The sequence below is a fragment of the Zosterops lateralis genome (genome assembly GCF_965231275.1).
Source record: "Zosterops lateralis genome assembly, contig: HAP1_HAP1_SCAFFOLD_113, whole genome shotgun sequence".
NCBI classification, from domain to species: domain Eukaryota; kingdom Metazoa; phylum Chordata; class Aves; order Passeriformes; family Zosteropidae; genus Zosterops; species Zosterops lateralis.
In genome coordinates this window covers 86,132-93,981 of record NW_028154566.1, presented here as the reverse complement: position 1 = coordinate 93,981, position 7,850 = coordinate 86,132, and positions in this window count along the sequence as shown.

The following is a 7,850-nucleotide window of genomic DNA, read 5'->3' as shown; positions in this document are numbered from 1 at the left end:
GTAAAATGAGTTCCCCTATTGTAGTTTATTGCTTCCACAATCCTTTCTCTTGGAATTATTTGTTTCAGAAATAGCTTTCTAAGTGATGCAGTGATTACTGAAGAAGTCAGAATTGCCTTTGGCCCCCTGTTGGGTGACATGGTGTCAGCAGGAGATATTTCAGCCTTCCTGCTCAGGGCATTTCAGTCCCAGGCTCTCACAGGCACACACAGCTCTGCCGGTTGAGCTGACCATGTGGGGGGTAACCTGTGCTTTGTCTGATTCCCTTTCCTAAACAACAGCGTGTCTTGTAACTCTTTTCCCTTCTGCTGCCCTTGGAGCCCCATCCAGAAACACCTTTTCTCCCTGAGGCCAGGGAATGTCTCATCAATCTCTCCCAGCCTGGCTCTGGAGCTCTGTCACCTCAGTGCAGTCATGGGTTTCTCCCCAGCCCCTGTGCAGGCTGTTCCAACAGGAGGCTGGGTTAAACCCTTCCCCTGTCCTCACTTCTAAATCCTCCTGTGCCACTGAACAAGTTTCCTGCTGGAATAACCCAGCCCTGCTCTTTTGGTTCTCAAAGCCTGAACTTGATGCCAGACTTGGACAACAGGAGATCCTTGTGCTGTCAGTTTTCAGGCCTCAGGTCCCATTCAAGCTGTGGCTGCACAATTCTGCAGACAGTGGGGCCACTCTGGCCACTGGGTTAAACATTTTAGCACAAGAATTCCTTTGGCCTGGCCCTGTTTAACACTCACATACAATTCCAGTTCCTTTTCTGAGTCTGGAGGAGCCATGGCTTGAGCATCAATCATTTTGGTTTTTTTTTTTTTAATTTCTCAAGTCTTGTTCCCTTTCCCATGTCCAAACCATAACATTGAGGCTGTGTGGGGTTAAAAAGTCATCCAATGTTTTAGCTGGAGCAGAGAATCCTCAATCCAGGTCCTGCAATTCCCAATTGTGAAAAACGAGGTTCACTTTTTGGTAAATTTAAAAAACTATGTTTAATAAAATAATTAAGAGAATTAGGAGATTAAAAAAGCCAAGTACGGCCGGCCGGGTGACTCGGCATTCAGCCAAGTCCACACTTTGCTTTCTCAGAGACACTCGTTAAATACCCTTCCCGTTATATCGATATATGAATATTCATAAAATTCCATAAACTAGTTTCCATATTCCAGGAACTGTTTTGCATGGCCCCTCCTTGGGTCCGCCTTTTTAGAGCATGCGTGTTTCGTGGCTGTGTCCTTTTTATGGCGTCCAGCTTGGGCCTTGGTCCGTGCTTTCTGCAGGTGGGAGATGCTGATAGTTGGTGTATCAATAGCAGGGTCCTCTTTACATGTTCACTGGATGTTATCCCAACCAAACAGACAGTTTAAGCATATTACATCAGTTATTACCACTATACCTAATTTTCTAAAAGCAGAATTAAAAACTTATATTCTCTATATATATTCTATATCCTTACCACAACATTATTTACTATATAGCACACATCTTGCGAAAAGCCAACTTTATATAAGATATATATAACACCTATTAATCCTCAGAATTGTCACAGCTGCTTTTTAGTCTTGGGTAACATTACTCCTGAGATTACAAAGCCCTTCCTTCCCTCCCTTGCAATAGGGTTTTGCTTTTAGACACCACTCGTGCTGTGTAGTGACATCCGTGGACGGCAGGGACAAGGAACTCTGCAGAGCTGAGATATTCTAGAAACACGTGGCTTTATTACAAGGGTGGTGGGTAAAGAGGGCTTTGCCTTCAGCCACCAGCCTGGGCTGGAGGGAAGCCCCGAGAGAGAGAGGGGAGAGAGAGGGTAGAAGAGAGCTCAGGGGTAGAAGTGAGGTAAGAGTGGGGGAAGGGATAAGACAGCAGGGATAAGAGAGAGGGGGCAAGAGCGTGGGGGGAAAGAGCAAGAGAGCAAGAGCAAGAGAGAGGGCACCTTGTTACAATCCATTCTCTCTCTTTTTGTGTTGAATATTCTAATTCACAGTGACCAACCGGTGCAAGATCCAAAACCTACAAACTTTGCATGCAGCCTATGAGAACTACTATATTACCATGTCATTTTATATTCTAAACACTAAAGACTACTTTTCTTATCTGCTTTTTCCCTGAGCCCTTGCAAAGTGGAAAGGCTGCATTCCTGAGTCCTTTTGTTTCTGCCCTTCAACCCATCTCCAGCTAATCACCGTTTTCCTGCCTCCCATGCCTACATGTCAAAGCTGGCTTTCATTTCTATTGCACTCACAGGTTTTTCATCTGCAGTATTTCTTGCCAGACAATCATATCCATAAGTCCTTCCTGTCCCATCTTTCCCAACAGTGCTGGTTGCTTCAGAGTGATTTGGAGAGGCTGGGAATCTAATTTTCCCCCTTTCCCTGGGGCTGCCCACACTTGTGGGTTCACTTCAGCACAGGCCTTGCCAGACATTTGACACAGAGGTACAAGAGAACTGGCCTCTGTATCACCTTTTACAATATTAATTTGCCTTCCCAATTTAGCCATCAAAGGCCTTCCCAATAAATTACAATCACAATGAGGAGCAAATAAAACTTCCTGCATTTCAAACCCATCCCCGGCATCTGTTAATAGTGGTTGAAAAAAACAACCCCCTCATCTTTCCCACTTGTCCCCTGGATAATCAAAGACATTTTTGGCCTTTTCCCCCCTTAGGTCTGAGATTGAGAGTGGGTGGAGAGGCCCCTGTGTGTATGAGGAAAGGCCTGGTGTGGATGCAGCCCCAGGCTGAATGTTGTCAAGGGCTCCAGTGTGGTGGGTCCCTGGTGTAATGGGAGCTGTGGCAGCCCTAGGAATCCATGTCCGTGCAGGGCTGGACTTGCTCCTGCTGAGGGTGCTGCTGTGTGTGCTTGCAGTGTCCCTGTGGGCTGCAGATGGATCCCTGCTTCCTTGGCAGGGGCTGTTTGGGTGGGCTCTCCCCTGCCGAGGAGGGCAATGCCTGTGCCAGGTGCTTGTGGCCGAGCCCGTCCCCTCGGTGCTGGGGCCCCCTTGGGCCCTGGGCTTCATCCCTCAGGGGCTGTGGAAACTCTGCCATGGCCTTTGCCTTCAGCTTGGCCTTTTCCTGCTCCCTTCTTGCCTTCACCTGCTGTGCCTTTGTGCCCAAGTGCTGCAGGGGCTTCTTGTGCCCCTCGTGCAGCCCCCCTGAGTGCCTGTGGGTGCTCATCCTCTGACAGCTGCTGAGCTTTCTGCACAATCATTCCTTTCTGCAGGGCCCAAACAAGATCCTTCAAAGATGATCTGGATCCTTGCAGGGATAATGCACATTTCCCAGCTCTTCCTTCCTTCCTTCCTTCCTTCCTTGGCGCTGGTGCTTGTGCTGGCCGTGCCCTGCAGAGCCCGTATCCCAGAGCCGGTGCCTGTGGTGCCGCAGTGTCCAAAGGCGGCTCCCCCGGCGGGCAGGGCCGGCAGCTCCACGGGGCCGGGCAGCGGCCGGGGCGTCCCGCAGCCTCCTGGGGGCCGGGGGCCAGTGCCGGCCCTGCCCGGGGGGTGCTGGGGTCAGGCAGCGCCCGGCGCTGAGCCCCGGCTGCCCCACAGCCCCGGCCCGGCCCCGCAGCTCCCCACAGGCCCCCAGCCCGTGCTCCCGGTGCCGCCCCTCTGCGCCCGCTCCTGCCGCTCCCCAGCACAGAGAAACCCCCTGGGATCCTGACCTCCTTGTTTGCCTCTCCTGCCAACCGGGGCTACAAACCATCTGCATCAGCTCCCAGAGTTTGGGCATTACACCCTGCTTGAAAACGTCCCAGTCCTCAGTATTTTTCTCTTCCTGCTCTTTTCCATCATCCTCTTTCTCACCACAGAGATTCCTCCTGCTGCCTCTTGCCTTAACTGTAATCCTGCACCCTCCCCTTCCCCCTCACCCTTCCCAGCACACCAACACCATCCATCCCCTGCTGTCTAAATCCCTTCTGGACTTCCCTTCTTGCCCCTCTGGCTGTCCATGTCCTTAATTACCTCTGGGAGAATGATGCCTTGGGAAGGCTGGCCTGAAAAAGAGACTGGACAGAGCTAGAGAATAAAGCAGATATTTATTGAAAGCTCTTTAGGGCAGACCTTGGGCAGGGCAGGAGCCTGACCAGGGCTACACTCAAGGTGGACTTGAAATGGTCTCCTCATGGACGGCTGGTCACGAGGTCCTAAACTTTGCTGTTTTGGTCCATTTGCATGTTGGAGCCCAGTTGTCCAGCCCCAGGCTCAGGTGGTGAGGTGTCATCCTTGTTGTTTCTCTCTTCAGTCCCCCCGCGCTGTCGTGGCGGGAGCGGCTGCAGTGGGGAGCGAGTGCGGGCGGGAGCGGCCGAGAGCCCAGCGCTGCCCCAGCCCGAGCTGCCCCAGCTCCATCCGTGCCCCTCCGGTGGGATGCTGTGGGTTTGGGGGGGAAGAGGGAGCCGGCAGTGGGTGCTGGGCCTGGGGCAGGAGGGGAAGGGAAGGAGAAGCAGTGTTGAAAAACAAAATGTTCAAAGGATGCACATGGGAGGAGAAGGTGGGATTGTGCAGGAGAAAGAGGAATAGTAGGAGGAAATGGAGTGTTAGAAGGAGTAGGGACACAGGAGGAGGAGGAGCAGGAGGAGGAGGCAGCAGAAGGTTCCACCCCTCCCTGTATCTGCAGCCTCCCCCCAGCCCCAGGAGTGTTGCCCCCCCACATGCAGCAGGTGACCAGGAGGAGGATCCACGATTTTCATGGGGGTGAATCTTGATGTTTCTCAGCTTCCATTGGCTAAATGTTGATGCTTTGGTTTTTTGCCAGGGGTGGAATCTTTGTATTTTAGAAGAGATTTTGCCTGAGTCTTGATGTTTTGGGAGTTTTTAAACTTTATCTTGATGTTTGGAGGACTTTTGGGCTGAATCTTGGTGTTTTGGAGGTTTTCACAGACACAAGGTGCCCAATGACTTCCTAAGATGAACTTGGGGAAGGAGGAACCCCCAGCCTAAGGTGCTTTCCATTTGTTTTTTCCCCAAACCAGGATTTTTCGTTGCCAAGGAGTGCCCACATGGAGAAGGAGGAGGAAAAGCCCCGGAGATCCCGCAGGAGGAGGGGCTGCAAACCCAGCCCAGGGAGCTGCGAGGAGGAAAGAGCCGCCCTGTGCCAGGAGGGCGGCCGGAGATCCAGGCGGAGCTCAGAGCTCGTGGAGAAGCCTCATGGAGGGGAGAAGCCCCACAAGTGCCTGGAATGTGGGAAGGGTTTCAGCTGCAGGTCCCTCCTGATCCAGCACCAGAGGATTCACACTGGGAACGGCCCTTTGAGTGTGGGAAATGTGGGAAGGGTTTCACCCGGAGCTCCAGCCTGATCCAGCACCAGAAGATCCACACTGGTGAACGGCCCTATGAGTGTGGGAAATGTGGGAAGAGGTTCACAGACTGCACCATCCTTATGCGCCACCAGGTAGTCCATACTGGGGAACGGCCCTATGAGTGTGGGGAATGTGGGAAGAGCTTTGGATGGAGCTCTGAGCTGAGAAATCACCAGCGTGTCCACACCGGGGAGAGGCCCTACGAGTGTCCTGAGTGTGGGAAGAGGTTTCAGACCAGCTCTGATCTCCTCAAACATCAGCGGATTCACACAGAGGAGAGGCCCTTCCGCTGCCCCGACTGTGGGAAGGGCTTCAAGCACAACTCCACCCTCACTGTGCACCGGCGCATCCACACCGGGGAGAGGCCCTACGAGTGTCCTGAGTGTGGGAAGAGCTTCTCCAGGAGCTCTACCTTTACCAGACACCAACAGAGGCGCCATAAGGGAAGCCCCGCGAGTGCCCCGAGTGCGGGAAGAGCTTCGTGCGCTGCTCCAGCTCCATCCCCCATGGGAGGATCGGCGTTGGATGATCCCCAGTGACCCCGCTGGGCAGAGCCCTGGTGATCCGTGGTCCTGGTGATCCGTGTTGGGAAGACACCTGGCTGGGGGGGCTGCACTGGTTCCTGTCTCCCCGTGGGCACCTGGATGAACACGGGGGCAGGAACATCCATTGGGACACAGACGGACATTGGGAATTCCTTGGGAGGAGCAGACTTGTTGTCTTTCAACCCCAGAAAATCTTTTGTGTTCAATTCTGTCTTCTGGGGGTATGGGGAGAGAGATGTGGTGCTAAGGGCAATCCTGCCCCTATATATTGCAGCTGTGTTAATTACTGAAGAGTGAGAACAGCCTTGCCCTCACAGCTATGGGTGTGATACAAAAGTGAGTTAGTTGGTAGAGAGTCAGTTGGCATCTGCTGGCCGTGCTGTGAGGAGGAAGGGACAGGAGGCTGGGCAAGGGACAGATAAGGTGAGCCACTGCATGAGGGACAGACAGGGTTCAGTGGCTTTTCTAGGGACAGGAAGCAGTGAGCTGGAACTGCCAAAGAAAGAGAGAAGAAGGAGAGAAAGAGCCTGAGCTGTGTGGAGCTGCCTGGAGGATTGCTACATAGAAAAGGTATGAAGAACTTCTAGATAACAAGGTGCTGATACTTGAAGGCCTCTGAAGTTTTTGTTGAAGCACTCTGAGTTCATGGCCGTCTCAACTCCAACATGGGGGCATCAATAAATACTGGATAGTCTTGGAGGTGTTTTCCAACCTCAGGGATTCCATGATTTTGATTTCCTATTGCCCAAGAGTGTCTTCCACAGCCAAATGGTGATGATCTGGGGCAAAGACCAAGATTTTGGAGATTGCGGTGGAAACCCCTCCAAAAATGGTACTTCCCTCCCATCTAAGCATGTGGATCCTCAGCTGGCACAGACAGGGAAATCCTTTTCTTTTGGCCTTCATTTGCTTTTCATTTCTCTTCATTTAAAATATCCAACACTGTGGTAAAAATAAAGACATGGAACTAAGACATGGTTGGGATGACAGGGGACATGGACATGGAGAGTGACATGGGGACACATGGATATTTGGGGGGTACATGGTCATTCATGGGGACACGGGGGGAACACGGGTACAGATGAGGACGTGGGGGACAATGACAGGGATGGAAACATTGTGGGGAGACAGCCACGGGTGAGGACAGAGTGGGACATGGCCAGTGACATGTGGGGACATGGCCATGGCCGGTGCCATGGGGGAACTTGCAGGGGCTGTGGGGGATGCTGGGTTTGAGGGAGTTGAGGGTTCCTGGGAGGGCCTTGGGGCTTGCTGAGGGCTTTGGGGACCCCAGGCCCAGCGGCTCTGGCTGTGCTGGGAGACCCTGGTGTGACTCGAGGCCGGAGTTCTTCTGCCCAGCTGCTCCCGGCACCGTCCCCAAGAGTGGCCGCCCCCCCCAGGGCTGACGCCGTCCGGGGTGTGGCTGTGGCTGTAGCACGAAGCAGCTGCGGGGCACAGATGGAAATTGTGTCCATGGGCAGGGACAAGGAACAGGGAGAGGCCTCCTGTGTGATTTCCAAAGGTGTTTATTCCCCGGAGGGTCGGGGAGAGAAAAAGGGGGCAGAACCTGGGCTGGCAGAGGCTTATAAGCGGGGGAGGTCTTGGGAGAGGACACAGTTTCCAAGCAATAAGGGTCACATGGGGGAGGAACACAAGGCAGGAGTACAATACATAGACCGGTGAAAGAACACAAGGGGAGGGAACAGCCCAAAGTCACCACTAGGGCGTGGAAGGCTGGGGGATTGAAAGGGAACAGTCTGGAAGAAGGGTCAGGGTTAGGGAAGGATTGACAATTCTGTAGGAGGAGGGTAAGGCAGGTCTAGGGAAGATAGACAACCAGGAAAAACTAACAATACAGGGGGAAAGAGGCAACCCATTAGGGATAAATAACACTAGAACAATACAAAATAGGGGGCGGGGTGTTATAGAACTGACCATTGAAACTGAGCTGCAGTTGAAAACACAATAAAAACAGGCTGCAACACTGGGGGAGGTTCTGGGGCAGCTGCTCAAGGAGCCCCTG